Source organism: Callospermophilus lateralis, chromosome 14, assembly GCF_048772815.1.
Source record: "Callospermophilus lateralis isolate mCalLat2 chromosome 14, mCalLat2.hap1, whole genome shotgun sequence".
NCBI lineage: Eukaryota > Metazoa > Chordata > Mammalia > Rodentia > Sciuridae > Callospermophilus > Callospermophilus lateralis.
Window position 1 is genome coordinate 52,827,253 of NC_135318.1, and position 27,997 is coordinate 52,855,249.

At 41.7% G+C, this 27,997-nt stretch overlaps 1 long non-coding RNA gene across 1 annotated transcript; it reads left to right on the forward strand.

The window, feature by feature from the left end:
• The first annotated feature begins 167 nt into the window (after positions 1 to 167).
• Positions 168 to 27,997, forward strand: LOC143380216 (uncharacterized). Its single transcript, XR_013088600.2, has 4 exons — positions 168 to 479; positions 16,471 to 16,540; positions 22,809 to 22,897; positions 26,800 to 27,997. It is a non-coding gene; the product is annotated as an uncharacterized LOC143380216 (long non-coding RNA).

The window sequence follows — 27,997 nt, forward strand, 5'->3', positions numbered from 1 at the left end:
TATTGTTAGGTTTAAATAGGCAGTCGTGTGTGCCAGTGTGTGCCAAGTGAGTTTGTAGCCCAGCTGTCTCCCCCAAGACGGTTTCCCGCTGGCAGCAATGGAAACCCAAGCTACTCTGGTAATGAAGGGGATGATGCAAACTTAGAAACTGACCCGGCACCCGGGAATGTGCCCTCCCCCACCCGCCACCGCCGGGCGCGCGGCGTCCCTGTTGGGTATGAATGGCTGGAGCTCGATTGCATAATCTGCGCGGTATAAATAGCCAGCGGGCGGGCTGCTGACGCGCTCGGTTGTACCGTTATCGTGCAATGCTTCATCCCCGGTGCCGTTCACTCCCAGGTCATTTTCCCTTTCGGCTGCAATGCCGGGATTTAAAATAGCTGAGATGAAAGGCCCCAGCCCCCGCCTCCCTCCTCCCCTGAGTTCATGTATTATGAATGAAACTCCAGCCCTGCCGCGTCCTGAGGTCTCCGCTTCAGGTAGGAGAGAGAGGCTCAAGGTTGACGCAAAAGTTGGGTGTGTGCGCGCACGTTGGGGTGGGGATAGAAAGTAAGAAATAATTGACAGGGCTGGGAAGGAAACATTCTTTTTAAGAAAATGTAACCACTCGGAGGTTTGCCTCTGGAGTTTCAGTTTACAACTGCACAAGCCTCAGTCAATTTAAGAATGGATTATGCAAAAGGGTCTTTCCTCCGTGGCTGCTCTCTCTCCTGCCGCAGGCCACTGCTCCTGTAAAAAGTGCTGTTTCATCTGGAGGAGCTGCTTCCTACCCAACACCACTCCTGCCCACCCCCTTGGGACTGCAAACCCCAGCCCCCTCCTCCGCTGATTTTAAGAGAACCCTGGGGCCCTTGAGATTCTCAAAAGCCAGTGAGAGTCACTGAAGCTATGCTAGCTCTAGAACTCTTTATCAGAAGCCTCAGTTACGTCAAAGCTTGAATTTAAAAACGTACTCTTTCTATTTCACACATGATCAATTTAAAAATTAAAGTATGCAGAGGGTTTTTCTCCTGCTAAACACCAAACTGCAACTTCATTTCAGGTTGTCAAGTTTTTTTTAAATTTATTTTTTTAATGGATTTACATCCTGTGAAATGCAATGGTCAAGATCATTATTTTTTATATTGGGTACCCAGTCCTCCAATTTCCATTTAAGGTGCTAGGTACTCTATAAGGCCAGGGAGATACCAAGGTGAAGGAAGTTTGAGGTTTCTGGCCTGTAGGGACTGTGTCAGGTGGGGTCACAAGCATGTGAAGAACACAGAAGGACAATAGAGTAACTAAAAATTGGGGTAAACAAAAGAGACAGCAGAAGTTGCAGGAAGACTGTACTGGAGATTGAACCCAGGGCACTGAGCTACATGTCCAGCCCTTTTAATTTTTTTTTTTTTTTTTTTTTTTATTTTGAGGTAGGCCTGGAACTTGTTGCCTGAACCTTCTGCCTCAGACTCTGGTGGCTGGGATTACAGGTGTGCAAGACCACACAAGGCCTGACCAAATCTTGAAGGATGGCATTATGGCTGGAGTGCCCTTGGATAACTGGAAGAGGGGTCTCCAGGACAAAGAGCCCAGTGAACACAAAGGCCCTGAAATGTGAGCTGGTATTAGGAACTAGAGGAAAGAGGTAACAGAAAGGGGAGAAGGCAAAGAGCTGGGTCTGGAAGGCCAGACAGCCCACACTAAAGGAGGTTAGGTTTTTTTTTTGAAGTCGTGAACCTTTTGTAGTAGGTTCACAGCTGATCTTTATTCAGTCACAGATCATTGCTGTGGCCTCTATAGTTATGCAAATGTAGGGCAAGTAGGCATCCATTGTTCTGGGATTAGGGAATCAAATCAAATTCAAAAACTGACAGCTCATAAATCAGATAAGGCCCTAGACAAGTTTGGTTTTGCCTGCTTTTTTAAAAATAAAGCTGACAGTTTAAAACTAGACTATTTTATATAAAACTCAAGATTTGAGGTTCCTCCTGATGGGGGGATAAATGAAAGATCTGGCAACTGTGAGTGCCAAATTCTTGCTTGGTAGTAACCAATTGTTGCTAAGTAGCTGCTGCTCCAGCTTCAGGCTCCTAGAGGCATTTGAGTTTTTGACCCCTGGCATGAAAGAAAGTTTTGTAACTGGATCAAGCCTCACTCTGAGACCCCAGGTAGGTAGAGCTTGTCACTGGGTTAAACAATTTGCATGAGGAGCCCTGGGCCTCTTGGGAGGAAAGACATCAATTTCAATCTCCTTCCTCAAAATACTGTGTTAAGTGGCCGGACCAGGCAGGGTGCCTTAGAATGGGCCTAACCACAGCCCAGTGACAGGCAACAGTGAAGTTCCTAAATAACAACTAATGCTTATCCCAGCTCAGGCTGTTTCTAGGGAAACCCACCTATAATAGTAGACTATCTGTCAATGGGGAGCTGGGCATTCAAGTGATCAGCTGGAAAAGTCCCCAGCGGGATCATGCTCGTATCCCAAATTTGTAGAACATTGCAAGTCACACAACCAAACTTTTTATGCAGGAAATGCTAGACTCAGATGTTACACTTTTAATGAATTGATTACTTCAGGTATGTTTTTTTGGGAGCCAAGCAAAAGATTAGTTAGGAAGAAATTTTCTTCTTCCATGACAGGAATAACAGTATATGACAAAGCACAGTGGCAGTGGCCATGGAGAGAGATAACCAATTCCAAAGACACAAATGGGGTAGAAATGACTTGGCCTTTTGATCTATTAGATATTAGGACTAATGAAGAGGTCTGGGATAATTTCCAAGTTTCTGACTTAGAAAATTCGGTGCCTCCTGGTGCCTTTTAACATGATTAGGGCAATTGGTGAGGAGGAGGGCTTGGGCACTCAAGATGGAGACACACAACAGGCAGTTACTACTACTCAAATCAGAGATCCAGAAAATAGGTCAGGGATTGAGGGATACAGATGGACCAAGACCAAAGAAAGCAGAACTCAGATATGGAGATGGGGAGACCATCCCCTGGGGCCATGATTATAGCAGCTGGATTCAATTGGGTTGGAAGTTTAGGGATGATCTGGACTTTTAAAATGCAAAATATAAGCCAGATGCAGTGGCCCATGCTTATAATCCTAGCTATTCTAGACTGGAGTATATCAAATCTAAAGTCTGCCTCAGTAACTTGGTGAGAGACCCTATCTCAAAAAATAAGGATAGGTGTGGTAGTGCACACCTGTAATCCCAGTAATTCCGGAGGCTGAGGCAGGAGGATTGCAGGTTCAAAGCCAGCCTCAGCAACTTAATGAGGCCCTAAGCAACTTAGTCTCAAAATAGAAAAGGCTAGGGATGTGGCTTAGGGGTTAAGCAACCATGAGTTCAATCTCTGGTACCAAATTAAAAAAAAAAAAAAAAAAAAAGGACTGGGGAGGATGTGGCTCAGTGGTAGAATATCCCTAGATTCAATCTTCAATACCAAAAAAAAGATGCAAAATCTAATACATCCATTTTCTTGGGAGGGGGTGGGCAGGGTGGTGTGTGTACTAGGGATTGAACCCATCCCCAGCCCTTGTTTTTATATTTTGTTTTGAGACAGGGTCTCGAAAGTCGCTTAGGGCCTTGATTTGAAGTTGCTGAGGCTGGCTTTGAACTCCTGCCACAGACTCCCAGGCCACTGGGATTACAGGTGTGGGCCATCACTCCTGGCTACATTCATTTTTTTCTTTTTCCTTGAGCTAGGTTGACTCAGGCTTCTGTCACTTATAGACAAAAAATTTTTACCTACCAAAATAGAAAAACATACCTGAATAGCAAGAAAGATTGAGGAAAATAAAGAATCTAATAGAAAGGGAATTTTAGAATGTGGGTTTGCAATTTAACACAGGGCCATCTGGGGTCAGTGCCAGGGAGTTTCGCAAAGATTCTGATTTAATAGAACAATTTTTTTCTTTGGAGTTAATCAACAATTTATGGGTTGCAATGGTTGATCATTTTAGTCAGAGTATCCTGCCATCTTCATCTTAAGTCACATCTCCAACTCTGTTACTTTTTTGTTTTTTTAGACATGGTCTCACTGTGTCACCCAGGCTGGCCTCGAACTTGTGATCCGATCCTTCCTGCCTCAGCCGCCTGAGTATTCCTTTCACTCTTTATATCATGTCTGGTTTTTATCTTTACTCTCTATCTCCTTTATTCCATAAAAGCAACAGCTGAGCTTAATAATATAAGAGAATCAGAGCTTTTAGGATTGGAAGAAGTGATAGACCATATGTTTGTGGCAACTGTGGGTGCAATAAACCAAATATCTTTTTTTTTTTTTTTTTTTTTTGGTGGGGTGGTGGTACTGGGAATTGAACCCTGACCTCACACAACTGAGCTGTATTCCCAGCCCAAACCAAATGTCTTTTTTGGAATGGATAAAGATTAAAAAAGGAAAATAAAATATGTTCCTTGTATCAGTTCACTTTTGCTATAGCAAACCATTACAGTAAATATTATGGCTTAAAATGACAAACATTTGCCAGGGGTATTGGCACGAGTCTATAATCTCAGCTACTCAGAGACTAAGACAGGAGAATCCCAAAAGGCCAGCTTGGGCAACCCTGTCTCAAAATATGTAAGAAGGGCTAAGAGTATAGCTCAGTGGAAGGGTGCTTGTCTAACAGGCATGAGGCCAGGGGTTCAATCCCCAGTACCAAAACAAAACAAAACAAAAAAAAGAGGACAAATATTTTACTCTTTCTTATGAGTCTTTGGTGTGTCAGTTTGTTGTGATTTTGTGGCCTGGACAGGTTCGGCTGGGACCAAATGGGGATGGCCTCATTGGCAGATGTGGTGATTGTCAAGCTGATTGATCTAGTATGGCTTGAGCTGGGCTAGCTCATCTCTGCTCCACATGATCTGTTATCTTCTAGCAAGCCAACTCAAGTGGAATCACATGGTGGTATGGCAGGGTTACCAGGTTATCAAGAAGTCAAACCCCCAATATGTATGCTTTTTTTTTTTTTTTAAGTCTCTGCTTGCATCTATTTGTTAATATCCCATTAGCCAAAGAAGTTGTTATCGTTGGAGTGTCCAGTTTGGCCCCAGGTCCATGCTGTCCCCGAACAAAGAATTGAGCATGACACACACAAGTAACAGGCAAAATACAGATTTATTGAAGGTGAGAATAGCACTCTGTTAGGTAGAGTAGAATGAGCCAAGCAAGAGAGAGGCTCAAGACCCTAGTGTCTGGAAATCAGTGTCTTATACACTAAGCTGTAAGGCACTCTCTTCCCTATACTGACCAAATTGAAGACCTTACCCCACTTGCTCCCATTGGTTACCTTATAATACCTGATTTGAATATGTTTAATCCTCATCCCCAGCAGTTATTTTAGGAAATCTAGAACACTGCCCACTTTACCCCCATCAGTCATTTTAAAATACCTAACCTGTGTTAGGAGTTTGTCATGGTGATAAGTCCTCAGTGGCGGGTGTTGTCACTGTATGGGATTCATCCTAAACACGGACATGACTCCTCTCCTCCTCTTTTCCTCCAGCAGCACCTTTCTTATATCCTGACTCTGTCATCTTGGCAACCCTGAACTCATACCTAAGAAAGTCACGTGGCCAACCCAGAATCAGAGTCAAGGAGTAAAAAATAGACTCCCCTCCTCCATGAAAAGCATGTAAAGTCATATTGCAAATGATATGCATACAAGATGAAAGGAATTTAGCCAGTGTGGTGATACACACCTACAATATCAGCTACTTGGGGAGGCTGAGTCAAGAGGACCACAAGTTTGAGGCCAACCTGGGCAATTTAGTGAAACCATGTCTCAAAATAAAAAAAAATAGAAAGGGCAATGGATACAGCTTAGTGATAGAGCACTTGCCTAGCATATATGAGGCCCTGGGTTCAGTCCTCAGTACTACCAAAAAAAAAAAAAAAAATCATGTATAACTGATTAGAACTAATAAGATTATTTTTAATGCAATGATTAGGGGCTGGGGTTGTGGCTCAGTGGTAGAGTGCTCGCCTAGAATGTGTTAGGCACTGCATTAAAAAAAAAAAGATAAGAATTTGTAGTCATTTTTATAATATACTTCAATCTCTAACCTAAATTTCACAATCTACAGGACATTTGTAAAATAGTGTACAAATGAAAACACATAAGGACTGGGGATGTAGCTCAAGCAGTAGCGCGCTCGCCTGGCATGCATGCAGCCCGGGTTCGATCCTCAGCACCACATACAAACAAAGATGTTGTGTCCGCCGAAAACTAAAAAAAATAAATAAATATTAAAAATTTTTTAAAAAAGAAAACACATAAATATACTACATATTTATGAAAACATATACATTATAAAAGATGAATATATGATAAAAATATGATACCTATATATTTACATAGGCATACTATTTTTATATGAGTGGTCCTGATGCAGTGAACTTCTACCTTCATAATTACTGATTTATGGCCAACTAAACTGCTTAATGTTCAGATGTGTGCATGCTACAAAGCGCTCGATTAGTTCAATGAATAAAGAAAGAGGCCTTATGAACTTGTTATGCTTGCACTTCTCAGCATGAAAATCCTGTCTCTGATATGCCTGACTTCTTGAAGTAGATATGTTCCCAAAGAGATCTGGGCAATTAAAATGTTTGTAAACCAAAGCACATTTTAAAAAACACTGGGGAAGTCTAATTATTTAAAGTTGCTCTAGATTGAATAATTTGGAAAGCAAATAATCATCCCTTAATTTGTTCATTATATCAACTCGGATTTTAGACAGTTTGACGATTAGTTAAAATAAGTCTCAGTGCGCTTTTCTAGTGATAGCACAGTGGAGTTGGGAGTGGTGGTGGTAGAGGTGACGGTGCTGGAGATGGTGGAGGTGGCAGTTTACTGATGCAAAACTTGAGTTTACCAATGGATGCAGATGGATGCAATGTTACTGAGGACCCTGGTCCTCCCACCAGATTCCAGGTTGTACAGAAAATTGGGTAAGTACATTGGAGAAAGGAATAGAAAACAATGAATCAGACTAGAAAAACAGATAAAGTTTAACATGAGATGCCCTGTAGGTCACTTTCCCTAGCATCAGAAGACAGAAACAAGTACCGCTCCTTGTGTTCTCCTTTGAGTATCACTTCCCGGAAAGCTGCTCTCACTTCCCCTCAGCTGGGCTAGGTGCTATACCCTCTCCTTCCTTTATCTTAGCCCTCGGCAGACCTTTTGGTAATTGCTTATCTGCTTATCTATATTTTCTTCCAACTGGTTTCTATCACTGAGGGCAGTACAGAGACCATATCCTCTCCTCCCTTCTTCAATCCTGTCACTCTGGCACACAGTGAGCACTCTGTAATACTGAGTAAATGAATGGCAAACCACATGCTCAATTTTTTTTCCTCTCTCTAAAAGTGCATTTTTCCAGGCACTGTGGCACATGCCTATAATCCCAATGTCTTCAGAGGCTGAGACAGGAAGCACCCCAATTTCTGGCCATCCTCAGCAACTTGATGAGACCCTTTCTAAAAATAAAATAAAAAGGACTGGGGATGTAGCTCAGTGGTAGAGCACCCCTGAGTTTAATCCCTAGTACTGCTAAATAAAATAAACAAATGTGCATTTTGCTCCATGACATCAGAGAAATTGTCCTGAATGACTTGTCATTGACTCTGCCCAAGGTCTTTGGGCTTACTAGTGTCAGATAACAGGCTGGGCAGGTCCCATTACCACAGTAATGTAAAGTGGTAGAGAGTACTAAAGTTCAAGAGGATATTAAGGAACTACCTGTTTTAAAATGAGGAAATAGGCCTAGATAAGCAAAGTGACTCAATTAAGACCACACAGAGTAAGGGTCATATCCGGGAACTACCACTCAGGAGCTCCAAGTCCAGATTCTAGAACCAAGGTACCTTTGTTGCTGTAGTGCTGGCGACACCCTTGGCCTGCACTTGCAGTTATGCCAGTGGGAGGCAATATTGCCGGCCAAGGTTGTAATTCATTCATGAAGGAGAAATGAAGATGTGCTTTTAGCTTTCCAAAACTGACTCGATATGCATATGGCTTGCACTCCTTGGCACGGGTTAATTTCTCCTGGACACTGCTGATCTGGGGCAATCATGATAATGGTATCCCCTTCTCAGCAAATTCTTGGTTTAGGTGTAGCTGGGTTTCTTTTTCCTTTCTTTCTTTCTTTTTTTTTTTTAATCCCCAACAACCCTTAAAAAAAAAGTATAGAGAAGAAAATAATATCCCAGTAATCCTACCACCCAGATATAACCCTGATAATATTTTATGTATGTACCTTTATAGATTTTTCTATTTAGATATGCATTTTTAATAAAATATAGCATATATTATGACATGGATCATAGTAAACTTTTTTTTTTTTTTTTTTTTGGTACCAGGGATTGAACTCAGGAGCACTTGACCATAGAGCCACATCCCCATCCCTTTTTTGTATTTTATGTAGAGATAGGGTCTCACTAAGTTGTTTAGGGTCTTGCTAATTTGCTGTAGCTGGCTTTGAACTCATAATCCTCCTGCCTCAACCTCCTGATCTGCTGGAATTACAGACCTATGTCACCATGCGGAGCCCTAAGCATTCCCTTCTGAAGTCCCGTTAAACTCAGTGGAGGGCTGGGGATGTGGCTCAAGCGGTATCACGCTCGCCTGGCATGTGTGCGGCCCGGGTTCGATCCTCAGCACCACATACAAAGATGTTGTGTCCACCGAAAACTAAAAAATAAATATTAAAAAATTCTCTCTCTCTCTCTCTCACACTCTCTTTAAAAAAAAAAAAAAAAAAAAAAAAAGTGGAGCTGGGCACTGTGGTGCACCCATGATCACAGCAACTTGGGCTGAAGCTGGAGGATTGTAATTTCAAGGCCAGTCTCAGCAACTTAGTGAGGCCCTTAGCAATTTAGCAAGACCCCATCTCAAAATAAAAAAACAAGGATGGCTAAGGATATAGATCAGTGGTAAAACACCCTGAGTCCAACTCCCAGTAACCCCCCCATCCCCCCCCCCAAAAAAAAATCCTCAGTGGAATTGCTGGGGATATAGCAGAGTGGAAGAATGCTTGCCTAGCATTCAGGAAACCCTGAGTTCAACCCCTAGTACCACAAAACAAAAAAGTAAACAACCCAGTGAAAATATGCATGCGTCCAAAACCTTAAATGTCTTTTGCATGTTTTTGAGAAAGTATGAGTTGATACTATTTTTTGATTTAATGTCACATATGTATAAAGCTCTTGAAAAATGGAGAAATAGTTTTATGTAATTATTTTATTCTTGGTGCCCCCATGTAACTCATCTAAATTTCTACCTTAGCATCTATAATAAATATTGAACCTATTTGCTTAATTAGCTTTCTTCACCAATTAAATCATATTTCTAAAAGTAGTAGAGAAAAGAATGATCAAATTAATATTAATGATCACATATTTATCAGAATCTAGTACATACAGAGTGTTCAGAAAATGTTTACAGAATGAACAAAAAAAATATGCTTATACAGTTTTTTGTTTGTTCGCGGTACTGGGGATTGAATAACGGGCCTTATGCATTCTAGGAAAGCCCTGTACCACTGAGCTAGCTATACCTACAGCATGCTTATATAGTCTTTAAAGTTTTTTGGTACCAGGAATAAGGGACACTTAACCACTGAGCTACATCCCCAGTCCTTTTTATAAGTTGCTTAGGGCCGGGGCTGGGGATGTGGCTCAAGTGGTAGCGCGCTCGCCTGGCATGCCTGCGGCCCGGGTTCGATCCTCAGCACCACATACAAACAAAGATGTTGTGTCTGCCGAAAACTAAAAAATAAATATTAAAATTCTCTCTCTCTCTCTTTAAAAAAAAAATAATCATAAGTTGCTTAGGGCCTTGCTAAGTTGCTGAGGCTGGCCTCCAAATTGCCATCTTCCTGCCTCAGCCTTACAAGTTGCTGAAATTTAAGACAGGCACCACTACTTCAGGCTTATTCCCAATAGGGAGATTTTCACTGTTGTCTTCATTGAAATTCTTATTTCACACTGATTAGAATCACACTATGGGGAATTTAAGAAGATTACATAATAAGGAAAGCAAGGTTGAAAGAAGAGGACATTTAATTAAAAACAAAATTGAAAGCAGGATTCCAAAGAAAGTTTGAAATGCCAACCTACCCGAAGGCTGAGGACAAAGCTGGACCTTAGGGACATCTGCAACAAGGTACCTGAAACCCCTCAGGACCCTGTGACCCTCTTTTCTCCTACTCTGTGTCAACTTCCTTCTTCCTCACCATAGACTGGCCTCCTCCACACAGCAGGAAACATGGCTGTCAACAGCTTGACCTCAAAGCTTTCTGCCACAGGGAGAATGGCTTGTGTTCCCAATTGCTCTAAGAGTGTATGGTGAAGAACTTATCACTGAGTGGAGGGCAATCGCGCACACCCAGCAAATTGGAAGGCTGAGGCAGGAGGATCTGGAGTTCAAAGCCAGCCCCGGTAATTTATTGAGTCCCTAAAACAGTGAGACACCCTGGTTCAAAATTTTTAAAAAAAGTAGGGCTGGGGTTGTGGCTTGGTGGTAGAGCACTTACCTAGCAAGTACTTGGCCCTGGGTTCAATCCTCAGCACCACATAAAAATGAATAAATAAAGGTATTGTGTCCAACTACAACTAAAAAATATATATATTAAAAAAAAAATTAAAAAGTAAAAACCTGGGGGTGTAGCTCAGTGATTAAGAGCCCGTGGGTTCAATTCCCAGTACCAAAAAAAAAAAAAAAGGAATTTTACTGACACAGCTTGGGACTTGGGGGTCTGTGGTCAGGGAGATGGGGTCCCATGAGTAGCTGGATCTGAGTCAGATGCCAGGGGAAGATCACAAGTTCAAGGCCTGCCTCAGCAATTTATTGAGTGTCTGTCTCAAAATATCTAAAGGTCTGGAGATGTAGCTCAGTGGTAGAGCACCCCTGAGTTCAATCTCTAGTACCAAAAAAAGAAAAAAAAAAGTCACATTAGGATTAAGATCACACACACACACACAGAAAAAACTACTTTATCATCATCAACAATATCACCTGCTTTATCATTATCATAAATTTTAATGGTGGGCTTGAAAGTTCTGCATCCCATTTTGCCTGCTAGTTCTTGATTTGAATTTTAACTTTGAAGTTTTACCCAACACCAAACAGCTCCAACATAAATGGAAAATTCATTAGATATCCCAGTATTTCAACAAACCTGATATTTGGGGTAAGCAGATTTTTAAAAATTCAGGTAGGAGGTCAAACGAGTTGTGTATGGTGATACTTGCCATCACATAACTGACCAGTCTCTAACTTTCCCAGGTCTCCTTTCTCATTTCAGTTCCCAGCTAAACCCACCACTGTCCAGCTCCTGTCCTCACCACTTCCCACAGCTGCTCCGTGGTCATGTCACTTCATCTGATTGCCAAATCTGACAATCTTTCTTCAGTGCTCGATGTTTCACTTACATAGCTGACCACTTCCACCTTCTTGAAACTCTTTCTTCTGTGTGACTTCCAGAGTGACTCCTGGCTTCTATTTACCTCTCTGTTTATTCATTTATTCATTCAAAATGTTATTAAGACCCTGTGATAAGGCTGACAGTAAAGGTTTGGGGTGAAATTAAAGCTGGCATCTGCTGAGTGCTTACCAGTCAATGTTTTTAGGCACTTTACATGTTTGCATCGATGAACCCACTCAATCTTACTAGGGAAGGGGGCACTCAACATTTTCTTAAAGGACTGAATAGTAAATATTTTCAGTTCTGCAGGCCATATGGCCTATGTCTCAATCACTCACCTTGACCTTGGTAGAACAAAAGTAGCCCTAGACAACATGCAGATAAAGGGTGTGGCTAGGATCCAGTAACATTTTACTTACAAAATAAGTGGCTAATTTTGTCCCAGAACAAACTTAATGAAGACTTATATACCCTGAAGTCTAATCTGAGTTCTACCAGGGCAGGAATTTCAGTCTGTTTTAATATATTAAAATAAATACTCAGCAAATATTCAATGAATGAATGTTCTCCCAAGATAGGAATTATTGGAATCCCTGTTTTACAAGAAAGGAAACCAAAGTACAGAAGTCCTGTGCCCAAGGTTACCAATTGGTACGTGACAAATCTAGTATCTAAAATCACATGGTCTGGCATCAGAATATAGTATTCTTAATCACTATCCTCCACAGGGGTGAAACAAAGAAGGTCATCAGGTCTTCTTACAGAAGTTGGGAGAGGTTATTTTAACTGGATTTTTTTTTTTTTTTCAGAAGTGGAGGGAGATTAAACCCAAGGCTTCCTTTAAGCAAGCTCTCTACCACTGAGCTACACCCCTAGGTCTTTTTATTTGGAGACAGGATCTCATTAAACTGATGAGGCTGGCCTCCAACAGGCCATTTTCCTATTTCAATCTCCTTAGTTGCTGTTCTTACACGCATGCAGCACCTCACCCAGCTTTCTTCCTTTTTCTTTTTCTTTTCTTTTCTTTTTTTTTTTTTTTTTTTTGGTACAGGGGTGGAGGAATTGAACCCAGAGGTGTTTAACCACTGAGCCATATCCCCAGTCCTTTTTTATTTTTTATTTTGAGACAGTCTTGCTAAATCGCTCAATAAAATACAAAATAAGGCTGAGGATATGGCTCAGTGGTCAAGTGCCCCTGAATTCAATCCCTGGTGCCAAAATAAATAAATAAATAAATGTGTGTGTGTGTGTGTGTGTGTGTGTGTGTGTGATGTGCACACATGGGGGATGCTGAGATGTGGTTAACTAGTAAGCGCCCATGATTTCAACCCTGGTACAAAAAATAAATAAGTGAATGAAGAATTTTCCTGCAGAGTGACACCTGCCTGTAATCCCAGTGACTGGGCTGGAGGATCTCAAGTTTGAGGCCAGCCCCAGCAACTTAGTGAGACTCTGTCTCAAAATAAAGTGCCCCTGGGTGTGGGTTCAATTCCAGTATCCTCTCTCCTCCCACCCCCACAAAAAAAAAAAAAAAAAAAAAGGAATGAAGAATTCACCAGGAAAAAAGAGGTAAGGGAGAAATTTCAGAACCTGAAATAGCAGATATGAAAAACAGACACCTGACACAAAATGGCACTAAGAGCATGCTGACAGCAAAGGAAGAAAGTTCCTTAGTTGGTGCCTTCCCTTGTCAATACTTCACATGCCTTGACACAGGGTTGGAAGTGGATAGTGGTAGAGATGAGGCTAAAGAATGCCTGGGGCTTTGTGTGACATGTGAACAAATTTGGATTTTCACTTGGTGGCAGATGGGCTACTGAAGCATTTTGAGCATGGGAAAGAATGACCATATTTGCATTTTAGGTCAATTTTTAAAATTACATTTTTTATTTTAAAATTAGACGTCGCATGCATATTGTACAACAGTCAAAAGCCGAAAAGGTCTTCCTCTAGCCTGCTTTCAGGCACCAGTTCCCTGTCCCAGAGACACCCACTCTCTCCAGGTACAGAGATGACCTTCACCATGGTAGGAAGAATGGATTAGGTCCTGGGAGCTGGAGGTCAATTCTGGCCACACCCATCTCTTGACATGAAGTCAAAAGTCCTTTCCTGCAGCCCTCTTCACTCACTGACTTAACTTCCAGTAATCCTGTCCTCCCTGGACTTCAGGCCTTGAGGTAGTATGTCAGTGTCTAGCCCCAGGGGGTTTCCCTGTACTAAAGCCTTCTCAAGGTAACAAAAAAATAGTTCTTCAGGGGGAAAACAATGTTAGGTCTTAAAATGTTCTGTGGCTTCCCAAAACTCAACCCTGCTCAACAAAATCTTGTGAGGGGAAAATTGAATATAAATTAAAATTTTCTCCTTAGTGTGGATGACAATTTTTAAAAAGAGGCTAAGAAACACTTCATAAATTGTTTCTACCAAATGTTCTTCACATGAGCCAGGTAGAGTATGCCCTGATACCCAAAGGATGCAGAAGGTATCGGTATCCAGAGCCTCCGAGGAAAGCTAGTTATCCCAGTGGTCATGGGGGAAGGCCGTGTAGCATCAAGGGAATAAGCAGGAACTGCTGGGATTGGAATCCTGGGTCTGCCATTTACTAGCACCTGACCTTAACCTCTCTTTGTGTCTCTGCAAAACAGGGATAATAATGGTCCTTTCTCCTGGTGGTTGTTAGGATATTGCTCAATGTGTGTTAGCCATCGTTCAAAGAGTTAGATAAGAACTTCGGAGGAGGGAGGGCATTTCGCAGGAGGGTGGAAGAGTAAAGGTGTGTGTAGAAGTCAGGCCAATGAAGGTGGAGAATGCCAATAGCACTTCCTATGCCCGTGGGTTGTGGGACCTGGGAAAATGAATAGCATCCTTTCAAAAGCCCCTGGAGGAAGAATGTTCCTTAGGGAATACATTAGATAAGGAAGGAGTTTGTAAGTTGGGAGTGGAAAGTTAGGTAAGAAAGGAGTTTGTAAGTTAGGAGTGGAGAGGAATTGAATTGAATAAAGGAAGGTTCCTGAGTACAGAACAAAAGACCTAGGAAGGAAGAGGGCAGAAGATAGAGAGGAAGCCCAGCGCAGGATTGTAGATTGGAGATTAGGATAAGATAGCCCAGAGGCAGGTCCATTACCTATGACAATTCAAACAAAGCCAAGTGGGAACTGGTAACTATGGACATTTTGCCTGTTTTTTTGTATAGCCCACCAACTGGAATGGTTTTAAAAAAATGAAAATAAGAGCTGGGCACAGTGAAACACACCTGCGCAAGAGGATAACAAGTTCAAAGCCAGCCTCAATAAGGCTGTAAGCAACTCAGCAAGACCCTGTCTCTAAATAAAATATAAAAATATGTGACTCATGGGGCTGGGGATGTGGCTCAAGCGGTATGGCGCTCGCCTGGCATGCATGCGGCCTGGGTTCGATCCTCAGCGCCACATATAAACAAAGATGTTGTGTCCGCCGAAAACTAAAAAATAAATATTTTTCTCTCTCTCTCTCTCTTAAAAAAAATAAAATATGTGACTCAGGGGTTGAACACCCTGGATTCTATCTCTGGTACAAAAAAAAATATTTCATGATACATAGGAAAATTATATGAAATTCAATGTCAGTGTCTATTTTTACTGGGTCACAGCCATATCCATTGATTAACATTTGTCTACTGCCACTTTCACCTTGTACCCACAGAGTCCAGTCTTGTCAGCAGAGACTATCTGGCCCACAAAACCAAACATCTTGCTATCCGATTCTTTACAGAGAAACTTGGCTGGCCCCTGCCTTAGCATATCCTTCATAGTCTACAATATGAGTGGGGGTGACCTTGGGGTTGTGTGACACAGAGACCTAGCCCTCAGAGCTTTCACTTTGGATGTGATACAGAATTACAGCTAGTAGAGGAATGGATAGAATTCAATGGCCTTGGGACTCTTTTTGGAATGTGGGCACAAAGTTGTTTTGTTAGAACAAAGCAAGGCTGTCAGTCTGGATTCACGCCACCACCTCTGGGCTGGGTGAGTAACTAGGCAGTAGACGCTGCTGATGGCCTACACAATCTTCATTTCTCCTTTTGTTCTTTACTAACAGAGCCTGGTTTTATCAGTGTAACAATGTACCCCGTTAAAAATAATCATTTCAGGGCTGGGGTTGTGGCTCAGCAGTAGAGGATTGGCTTAGCATGTGCGAGGCCCTGGCTTTGATCCTCAGCACCACATAAAAATAAATAAATAAAATAAAGGTATTATGTCCAACTACAATTAAAAAAATAAATATTAAAAAAAAATCATTTCAGGGGCTGAGGATGTGGCTCAAGTGGTAGCGCGCTCACCTGGCATGCATGCGGCCCGGGTTCGATCCTCAGCACCACATACAAACAAAGATGTTGTGTCCGCCGAGAACTAAAAAATAAATATTAAAAAAATTTAAAAAAAAAAATCATTTCAAAAGAGAAAAAGTAAGGCCAGGCTTGGTGGCACATGACTGTAATCCCAGCAGCTTGGGGAGTTCAAAGCCAGTCTCAGCAATTTAGTGAGACCCTAAGCAACTCTGGAAGATGCTGTCTCTAAATAAAATATTAAAAAGTGCTGAGGAGGGGCTGGGGTTGTGGCTCAGTGGCAGAGCTGCTTATCTAGTATATATGAGCAACTGGGTTTAATTCTCAGTACCACACATAAAAAAATAAAGGTCCATCATCAGCTAAAAAAAAAAAAAAATTTAAAAAGTGCTGAGGATTTGGCTCAGTGTTTTAGGACCCCTAGGTTCAATCCCCAGTACCAATAAAAAAAAAAAAAAGAAAGCCAGGCACAGTAGTGCATACCTGTAATCCTAGCTGCTCAGGAGGCTGAGACAGGAGGATTGGGAGTTCAAAGCCAGCCTCAGCAAAAGCAAGGTACTAAGCAACTCAGTGAGACCCTGTCTCTAAATAAAATACAAAATAGGGCTTAGTGAAGCCCTGTCTCAAAAAAAAAAAAAAAAAAAAGTTAAAAAGGACTAGGGATGTTATCTAATAGTAAAGCACCTTTTTTTAAAAAAGAGAGAATTTTAATATTTATTTATTTTTTTTAGTTTTCAGCGGACACAACATCTTTGTTTGTATGTGGTGCTGAGGATCGAACCTGGGCCGCACGCATGCCAGGTGAGCGCCATACCGCTTAAGCCACATCCCCAGCCCGGGTAAAGCACCCTTGAACCCCAGTAACTAAAATATAAATTCAATCAATCAATACGTAAATTAATAAATAAAGTAATATATGATCCTGGATTTGTTCCTGGAACAGAAAAAAATTTCTTTCTTTGCTATAAAGAACATTAGTGGGATAATTAGCAAAAGCTGTACATGAAATAATAGCATTGAATCAATGTTAATATTCTGATTTTGATCATTGTTCTGTGGTTATGTAAGAGGAAGTTCTTATTTTTAGGAAGTACACATTGAACTATTTAGAAGTAAATGGACATCATGTGTGCATGAGAAAGCTAGAGAAAATGATAAAGTCACCATGGTGAATGTTAATCGGAAAGACTTTTGTTGGGTACTGGGGTTTGAATCCAGGGTTGGTTTGTCACTGAGCTACATTCCATGACCTTTTTATTTATTAATTTTGACACAGGGTGTTGCCAGGTTGCTGAGGGTCTTACTAATTTGCTGAGGCTGGCCTTGAATTTGAGTTCCTCTTGACTCTGCCTCACAAGTCACTGGAATTACAGATAGGCTCCACTGTGCCCAGAAATAATCAGAAAGTTCTTTAATTTTATTTTTTAATTTTTTTTTTGGTTGTTGATAGACTTTTATTCATTTGTATGCAGTGCTTAGAATCGAACCCAGTGCCTCACATATGCTAGGCAAAGTGCGCTACTGCTGAGCCCCAGCCCCAGCCCCTGTAATCAGAAAGTTTGAGTGAAGGGAAGACAGAAATTCTTTGTACTACTTTTTCAGATTTTTTTTAGTTTAAAATTATTTCAAAACGATGAGTTAAAAAAGAAAAATTCATTTTTGCCTTGTACACATTCAGTAAGATATCCATATAATGAATTCTGGCCAGTGAGTTGTAGTTTCTAATCTGATGGATGGAACTTCTCAGAAAACTTTTTTTTTTTTTTTCCTGATAAAAAGGGAGGACAAAAGCTGGGGTTGAGGCTTAGTGGTAGTGTACCTGCCTGGCATGTGTGAGGCAGTGGGTTTGATTCTCAGCATAACATATAAATTAAAAAAATAAAGGCCTATCAACAACTAAAAGAAAAAAAAATTAAAGCGGGGGTGGGGGGGGACAAAAGCAGCAGGAAGTAGCATGAGTCTTGATGGCTTCATTGAGCATCAGCCCCAGACTTCCTTCCTCTGGATAAGAAATAAGAAGTTAACTCCCCATTGTCAGGTTGTTATGTACAACCCATGCAACTCCAACTAGGCTAAAGCATCCATGGCTCCCAATAGTGTTTATAAAGTATATGGTTTGCTCCCTCAGTTTTCTTTTTGAGCAGCTGCTTCACCTGCCTTTACATGTTAATGTTCCCCTAGTTCATTGTTAGTCTCCTCCTCTTGTATGGTCACCTTGGACTACATTGCCCATTCCCACTTAAATTAATGGCTCTTACTTACTATCTCCAGCCTGAACTTTTCTCCTGAATTACAAATATATATCCTGCTTCCCTACTAGATACCTGTACCTGTGGACTGCAGTCAACACCAACAGTTACAAAGCTTAACTGTCTTTTCAGCTATACACACACACACACACACACACACACACACACACACACACACACACAGTTCTCCCAACCATTATCCAGCCACTTTCCCAAGCTCAGGAGTCATCATCCTCTCCTCTTCCTATTTTCTCACCCCCTACGTGCACTTAGTCATCCAGATCTTGATGACTCTGTCTCCTAAGTAGTTGAATCCCTCTCCTCCTCTTCATTCCCATTACCCAGGTCAGTGCTTCATCATCTGTCACTGGTATTTCTTTACATTAACCTCCTAAACAATCCCTCTATCTCCTCTTCCTCTAACACATACTAATTACTTTTCTAAAATATAAATATCACCATTCACCATATTCTCTTACCCAACAATTTCTTAGCACTTAACTTTTTTTTTTTTTTGTATCAGGGATTGAATCCAGGGATGCTTAACCACTAAGCCACACGCCCAGCACCCTCCCAACCCCCCCTTTTTTTTTTAGAAAAAGGAAAAAAGAAAAAAGCTTATTGCTTTGCTAGCAAAGGAGAAACACAAGGGACTCCTGTCCCAAAGGCTGTGATCCTGCCCATCTGCAGGAACAAGGGGCTTTTATAGAAGTGATCCAGAAAAAAAGAGATTAGGGAGGAGAGATCAGGAAGGAAAAGATCAGGGAGAAGAAGATCAGGGTGGAGAAATTTAGGGAAAAGAAGATTGGGAAAAAGAAAAAAAATTAAGTTTCAAAGCCACAAGGGGTATAGTCAAAGTATCAAGCGAACCCATTACCTTTCCCCATTGTCAATTTCTATATTCTTTTTTTTTTTTTAAGTTGTAGATGGTCACACTATCTTTATTTCTATTTATTTACTTTTATGTGGTGCTGAGGATCGAACCCAGGGCCTCACGCATGTGAGGCAAACACTCTACCACTGAGCTACAACCCCAGCCCACAATTTCTATATTCCATTTCTATGGAAAGTGGGCAACAACACCTCCAGGCTACTTACTGCTAAAAGGGGGCAAAGTTGGGAGAAGTAACTCAAAGTCCTTGTTCTCTTTCAGGAGGGGGTGAGGATAGTTAAGGGCATTCAGCATCAGAGCAGTCCAGAGGTTCACAGTGGCAGATGGCAGGTGACTGGACAAGGCAGGCTTAGGACAGGGATCATGTGAATGGCCAAAATTGTCACAACTTTCCTTAGTTCAGTTTCCTTTTTCTCAAAGTAGACCAACTGATGGAGCAACTTTTGCAGTTCAGGGAGAGAAGGTGGGAGTTCTGTGAAGCAAAAAAAAAAAAGGACTTCTGGGATGGCCCCTCAGTCCCTCCCTTTACTCCTCCGGCTGGGTCTGAGGCAAACTCACACTGTCTCCTAATTTCTCCAGAGGTCAGCTCTCAACGTGAATCCTCAGCACGGAAGTGGAGTTACTCAGAGAGCCAACCTGCCCAAGAAAGCTGGAGCAGGGGCTGCTTTCAGTCTCATCTGGGATGCCAGATTTGTTGCCGAAAGCTCTGTCCTTGTCCCCAATGCCAATCCATTAATGAGGATAGGGTTTTGAGAAAAAAGAAAAAGAAGGTTTATTGCTTTGCTAGCAAAGGAGAAACACAGGGGACTCCTGTCCCAAAAGGAGGAGAAGGTTAGGGAAAAGAAGACTGGGAAAAAGAAAAAAAAAAAGTAAGTTTCAGAGCCACAAGGGAGATATTCAAAGCACCAAGTGAACCTGTTACATCTCCCCACTATCAATTTCTACATTTTATTTTTTTATTTTGAGACAGGGTCTCACTAAGTTGCTTAGGGCCTTGATAAATTGTTGAGGCTGGCTTTGAACTTGTGACTATCTTGCCTCAGCCTCCTGAGAGGTCACTTCAACTTCTATGATAATAATTTTTGTTTTTTTCTTCATAGTTCCTGCTATACTATATTATGCTCACAGAATCTTTTCTTGTCTTTTTTTATTTTATTTTATTTTTTTAAAGAGTGAGAGAAAGGAGAGAGAGGTAGAGAGAATTTCAACGTTTATTTTTTAGTATTTGGCGGACACAACATCTTTGTCTGTATGTGGTGCTGAGGATCAAACCCGGGCCGCACGCATGCCAGGCGAGCGCGCTACAGCTTGAGCCACATCTCCAGCCCATCTTGTCTTTTTTTAAAAGACCACTTCATATTCCTTTCTTTTTACACTTTATTTATTTATTTATTTATGTATGTCTATGTGATAAAAAAAACCCAGTGCCTCACATATGCTAGGCAAGCACTCTATCACTGAGCTACAACCCCATCCCCTCTTTTCTTGATTTCCCATAAGTGTTCTGTCTCAATGAGAGAAGGACTCTGGATACTGTGACTGTTTTATTATATTCTTAGGGGCAACAACTCCTATAAACTAGTGATCTTCCTTTGGTTCTAATCTTCTCTTACAAAAAGTTGCACCTTACTTTACTGACAATTAACCCTCAGCGTTCTTTCACTTGTTACAAAAATAGATTTTATTCATTGATCTAAATGAGGCATTGGGGTCATTGTGCCTGATGGTGAAGGCTGGGCACTGCTTGAGCACAACACATACCATTCACACAGACTACCTTTTAGTCTGTCTGTGGGCGGGAGTAAGCTCCAGGGATCTTCATAATGCAATCCAGCTATGCACTATGGATCTCTTACTTTGGCTGCTTTTTTTTTTTCTGTCTTTATTTCTGTGATGCTGGGAGTTGAGCCCAGGGTCTTGCACATGCTAGGCAAGCACTCTGCTAAAAGCTACATCCTCTTGGATGCTTTTAAGTTAAGCAAACCTGGGCTCCTACAACTAATTCTTCCATATACTGATGCCAGCTGCTAGAGTAGGTAATTGAAAGCCCTCAGCAAAGAGGGGAAGCAAGTTGACACAGCTTTTTCAGGCACAAACCATTATTGGCATTTACCTTCCCACCCCACCCCCAGCAGGACTGGGGATTGAACACAGTTGTGTTCTACCAGTGAGTTACATCCCCATCTTTTTCCCTTTTTTTTTTTTTTTTTGTACCTGAAATTGAACTCAGGTGCACTCAACCACTAAGCCACACCCCCCAGCCTTTTTTTGTATTTTATTTAGAGACAGGTTCTCACTGAGTTGCTTAGTGGTTCACTTTTGCTGAGGCTATCTTTGAACTCTTGATCCTCCTGCTTCAGCCTCCCAAGCTGCTAGGATTATAGGCATGTACCACCACACCTGGCTTCCTTTTTCCTTTTTTATTTTATCTTGAGATGGGATCTCACTGAATTGCTGAGACTTTCCTTGAACTTGCAGTCCTTCTGCCTCAGCCTCCTGAGTAGCTGGGCTTACAGGTATGTACTGCTAGGCAAGTTAGCATTTTCTCTTAATAACCTTCTCTCTCCTGTTACTAGCAGTGTACCTTAAAAAAAAAAAAAAAAAAAACCCAGATCAAATGAAATCTATTAAGATCTTCCTCCACCCAGAGTTAGACATTCCTTTGAGAAGCTCCCATGATCTTATCATGCTGAATGCAATTGTGTATTTGCATGTCCATTTCCCTGCATTTGGTCTCCAGCATCTGAATGCAAATCTTACCCTTTTTTATATGTCCCTCCACCCAGCATCTAGTAGAGTCTGATGTGTCTGTTTCATAAATTAAATGAATGGATGTTTCTTCTAGGTCCCAAGTAGAACATGGTAGAAAGAGCCTGACCTGGGTACCATTCCCAATTAGTCCCTTTGCTAACCTGTTTTGTGAACACAGTATCTCATCAGCTTCTTCACTTCATCAATGAAGTGGAGAAAATACCACCCATCTTAGAAGAATTGTTTTAGAGATTAAAGGAGTTAATGGTCATTTATTCCTTCAATTTTATGGCTATATTAAATGCCTCTTATAAGCTCGGCACTATTAGGTACCAAGGATACAATATCTTTCCCTCATAACATTTCAATCTAGAGGAAAGTTAATTAAACATTTACAATAAAATATGATGAAAATTACAATAGGTGAAGAACAGGTGCTTTGGGAACACGGAAGATGAGACATGACCTAGGCTGGGGCTGGGAAAGACCTCCCCAAACATTGTGGGGTATTTTATAACTAAAACAGTTATAAAGATGTTTTAGTCAGTTTTTATTGCTCCTATCACTAAAATGCTGACAAGAACAATTTTAGAGGAGGAAAAGTTTATTTGGAGCTCAGGGTTTCAGAGGTCTCAGTTCACAGATGGTTGAATTTGTTGCTCTAGGCCCAAGGCGAGGCAGAACATCATGGCAGAAGTGTGTGGCAGAGGAAAGCAGCTCAGGGCATGGAAACCAGGAAGCAGAGAGAGCTGTGCTCACCAGGGACAAAATATAAACCCCAAAGGACACCCCCAGTAACCTACCTCCTTCAGCCACACTCTACCTGCCTACAGTCACCATCCAGTTAATCTGTATCAGTGAGTTAATCCACTGATTAGGTTAAGCTCTCATAACCCAATCATTTCACCTCTGAAAATCCTTACATTGTCTAACACATGAGCTTCGGGGGCACACTTCATATCTAAACCACGACAAAAGTGTTATCTGTACTCAGATGGTTTGTTATTAGAACAGAGGAAGACATCACACCAAGGGAGTAAAGCTTCCTGGAAACAGGGAATGTTGAGCTCAACACCACTTCCTTTGATTGACTGATCAATCTTCCTCTGTCCATGCCTGTGAATGAATGGTGTTTTCAAGATCAGAGACTGATCTGCTTCCTCTGTCCCTTCTGCAGGTCACCTTGTTGCTCCAAGAAACCAGCCCTCCAGTTAAAGAAGAACAAAGGCCACGGAGATAAGGAATGCTGAAGGGAAATCTTGAGAGGCCAGTTATATTTCTAAACAAGGAGGCAATGGAATGCTATTAACTTCCACCAGAATCCAGATAGTCTCACCACCTCCTTTGTAACCCTCTTTCATCAGTCAATGAATGACTTGCAAAAGCCCCCCAAACTATTTCTACCCTTACCTCCTATGTCTCTACACATTTCAGCTCTTAAAATTCTTTGTCCTTGCCAGGGCCCAGTGGCACATGCCTGTAATCCCAGCAGCTGGGGAGGCTGAGGCAGGAGGATGACGAGTTCAAAGCCAGCCTGAGCAACAACGGTGGGGTGCTAAGCAACTCAGTGAGATCCTGTCTCTATAAAATACAAGATAGGGCTGGGGATGTGGCTCAGTGTTCAAGTGCCCCTGAGTTCAATCCCTGGTACAAAAAAAAAAAAAAAAAAATTATTTATCCTTGTCCTGGTTTTCAAGGTAAGGAGCCTTGGATGAGAGTTTTTAAGGAAACTTTTGCATTCTTTGAAAGATGAGGAGATGTAGGTAGATGCTGTCCACCTACTGCACAGCATCAACCTGTGTTAGATAAATAAGACCTAAGAAGTCTTCCCCTGTTGTTCCCTATTAAAGAATTTTCAGACTAGCCCCCGTGCCTCCACCCGCTTCTAGCCTCTCCTCCTCTGCATTTCCCAGACCTTTCCTGGGCTGCCTTGAGGCTGCTAACACCCTATCTCTGCAGCCTCATCTCCTTCCTGATCTTTCTGAATCACACTCCACAGCCTTTCCCAGCAGTGCACAAATACCCTCTTGTCTGTCAAAGGCATTTTTCAAATTGTCATCTCATGCTCCAGCCTGGAGGAAGGGCAGGGGCGTTGGAGCCCCATTCCCTGAGCTCCTGAGCATGGCGAGACTCTGTGGGTTTGTGGTGAGTTAACCTGACTCAGGCTTTAGGCAGGACTGTGGCTACAAGGGTGATCTGTTTCAGATCTTAGCATTTTTCAAATGCCAGCAAGGTAAGGGCTAGAGACCAGCATCTCTTCCAACAATAGTCATCTAATCTTCACCTGGGTCCAGTATTCTCAACACACACTCCCACCCCACCCACCTGTGTCTCCACACACATTCCAGCTCTTGGAATTCTTTGTACTCCACCCACCTCCACCCCCAACCCACCCCTGCTTTGTTTAGGATTGAACCCAGGGCCTCACACATGCTAAGCATATATATGCTCTACCACTGAGCTGCACCCCTAGTCCCTCCCGGTTTCTTTCTGTTTCTCTCTTACTCTTTCAAGATGTCTGTCTTCTGTCTCCATTATGTGTATGTTTCCATCCATCCTTACACAATTCTTTTTTTTTTTTTTTTAGTTGCAGTTGGACACAATACCTTTATTTTACTTATTTATTTTTATGTGGTGCTGAGGATTGAACCCAAGGCCTCACATGTGTTAGGCAAGTGCTCTACTACTGAGCCACAACACCAGCCCCATCCTTACACTCTTCCATGTTGGTGGCAAACCTTTTGAAAGTAGGTAGCAAACAGTTTTACAGCTCAACCTAAATACTTCTGCATATATATATATATATATATATATATATATATATATATATAAAATTATTATTTTTTTTTTGTATCAGGGATTGAATCCAGGGCACTTAACCACTGAGCCCCATCCCCAGCTCTTTTTAATATTTTATTTAGAGACAGGGTTTCACTGAGATGCTTAGGGCCTCACTAAGTGGCCGATGCTGGCCTCAGACTTGTGATTCTCCTGCCCCAGCCTCCAGAGTTGGTGGAATTACCACCTTTACCTTTTGATTATTTATGTTGACTTCTAAGGGGATATTGATGAGGGCACTGGGGATTGAACCCAGGGGCACTTTGACACTGAGCCATATCCCTAGCCCTTTTAATTTTATTTGAAAAAGTATTATTATTGTTATTGTTGTTGTTATTACTATTATTGGTTTTTTTTTTTTAATATTTATTTCTTAGTTTTTTTGGCGGACACAACATCTTTGTTTGTATGTGGTGCTGAGGATCGAACCCGGGCAGCACGCATGCCAGGCGAGCGCGCTACCACTTGAGCCACGTCCCCAGCCTACTATTATTGTTATTGGGAGTTGAACCCAGGGGCATTTACCACTGACCTATATACCCATATTTTTTTTTTCTTTTTTCTTTGGAGGGAGGGTCTTGCTAAATTGCTGAGTCTGGTCTCAAGTTCGTAATTCACCTATTTCAGCCCACCCAGTGGCTGAGATTATAAGTGTGTGCCACCTCACACAACCCAACTTCTAGAATTACTATTCTCATATGAGCAGTTGTTTTGTGCTGTAGGTATGACAACTGTATTTTATTTATATATTTTTAATTTTTAAATATTTTTGTTACTGGAAATTGAATCCAGAGGCACTTTTACCACTGAGCCTTTGTTTTTACTTTTAATTTTGAGACTGGTTCTCTCTAAATTATGCAGGACCTCCATAAATTGCTGAGACTGGCCTTGAACTTGCGATCCTCCTGCCTCAGCCTCTGAAGTTGCTGAGTCTGTAGCCATGTGCCACTGTTTCTGGCTCTTTTTTATTTTTTTGGAGTGGGTTTGGGACTTGATTTTTGGATAAGAAATTTGAAGAGCTAACCAGGATTGAATGTTCTGACATATGTAGCTATTTAAGGAATTTCTAGTTGGTTTAAGCTATAAATGTTTATGGAATATGATTCCAGAAAAAAAGAAAAGAAAGGAAAAAAAAAAAACAGATTTATTTAGTAGGAAAAGATGTAGTCCTAGAGACTACCATTTTGATTTCAGCATAATGTTAGCTGACATTACGGATTTTTTTCTTTTCTTTTTGAGTCAGGGTCTTGCCTTATTTCCCAGGCTGGCTTCAAACTCCTGGGCTCAAATGATCCTCTGCCTCAGCCTCCCATGTAACTGAAACTAGAGATGTGAGCCACCACATTCAGCGAGAATACTTTTCTTTAGCCTAGAATCTTCCGGGGCAATGCCAAGCTTGTGAGAAGCATTATGGTTCACAGAATGAGGGCTTTGTCGCCATACACACCTGGGTTCAAATCCAGGTCTTTCCCAGCTGTATAACCATGGACAAATTGCTCCACCTCCTCCCCTCGGTTTCCTCATGTCTGCAATAGGAATGCTGTTATCCACTCTAAAGATTGGGTAATTGTTAAGCACAATGTCGTTTTACTGCTTGTCAAATAGGCACTCAGGGCACGTCACCCCTTTTGAAAGGGACCTGGGGAAGGGAATTGTATACATGATCAACAGCCTGTGTAGTAGGAGGCAAAGCAATGCAATTGGGTCCTCTATGCAAGGGCAGGGCATCCCTTGCCCCCACCCCTTCCCTGGGTACTAAGCATTGAACTCAGGGGCACTTACCCACTGAGCCACATCCCCAGCCCTTTTCATATTTTATTTTGAGACAGGGTCTCGCTGAGTTGGTTAGGACCTTCCTAAATTGCTGAGGCTGGCCTTGAATTTGAGATCCTCCTGCCTCAGCCTCCCTAGTCGCAGGGATTATAGGCCTGCATCACCATGCCTGGCAAAGTCAAGAAATTCTAAAACTATTTCCTTTGCTCACATACACCTATAGCTAATGTCTCTCACGTACTGGAAGTTGAGCTCCGTGGGGAAGAACTTCTACCTGTTTCAATGTTTTGTCCCTAAGATCTGAAACATAGTTCACTAGATGCCTTAGAGTGAATGAATAAATAAACAAGTGAATGGATTAATCTTACCTGATAAAGCAGAGAAACTCACTGCTATGTAACTAAAAAAATATCAGTCTCTGCTCTTCACCTCCTTTTCTAGAGTGTGCTTCCTTTGATATAAAGTGGTGTGTTTGTCAGCTGTTCTCATAGTTATGCTAACAAATTATCCTGAAGGTCAGTGCTTCAAACAACAATCCTTTATTTTCATACACACAGGTCTATAGATGGAGTACAACTTGGACTGAACTAGGCTGGCCCTTGATCCTGAGCTCCAAACTTCATGTTGAATCTAGCTGTGATGCGTGTATCTCGTTCTCCTTGCAACAGGGGCATGCGATTTGTTCCCCGGGTCTCATTCTGTGCCCAAGGTGGAGGGAATGGGCATGTGGGTGTTGGCATCATCTCTCTAAGCTGGGCTGACTTTTGGCTTTTCCCAATAGCTGCAGCATGAATAGTCATCCTCCTCACAATCACAGTGGGTGGATTTGGGACCTGCTAGACACAGGCAAATACCCAGACTTCACATTCCCCTCCCAAAGTTAAGCTCAATCTCCCAGAGGCAGCAAGCTATGAGGAATAAGAGAGCTGTATGTGTCTGTTAATGGATAGTGTCTTTAACTCCTGAACTTTCTGGAAGGGACTTAAGTAACTTCTTGGCCAAGATCTTTTGTTCCCAGTTTTCATGGAGATAAAAGCAAGATATAGTAAGTATATTCCTCAAGTTAAACATGTATGACTGATCATGGAAGGATGACAGAAAAACACAAAAATTCAGTGTGACTACAACAAACCTTTGTGATTCTTCAGTCTTCATCCATATCCCAACCTCTCCTTTCACCCATACTCCTGTGTCTTACCACAGATGTCTGCAGGTGAAACCATCAGACAGGAGATCCTGTGACCTATCTCTGCACCCCGACCCACTGTCTTATCCACATGCCCACCCACCTTTGCTTTCTTCCATCCTCCTGGCCAAGACAAATCCTGACGTCTCTGCCACAATCTCATTCATATTTCCAATGTGCCAAATCACCCCCTTTCTCTGTTTCATCCTCAATTACTTCCTTACCAAATGCCTTTTTTCTGATGGCCATTTGAGTCTCTTTCATTTTAAAAGGCAAAATGTGTCTTGTTGACTTTGTATTTCTCTCAAGATTCTGCCACATATAGTTGTCTATGAAATCTAACTTTAAAAAAGGAAAAGAGACTCCTGTAGGAAATGGTGGTCCTTGGGAAACAAAGCTAATTAAGAAAGGGGATGTCAGGGGCTGGGAATGTGGCTCAAGTGGTAGGGCGCTCGTCTGGCATGCATGTGGCCCGGGTTCGATCCTTAGCACCACATACAAAGATGTTGTTGTCTGCCGAAAACTAAAAAATAAATAAAAAATTTAAAAAAAAAAAGATTAAAAAAAAA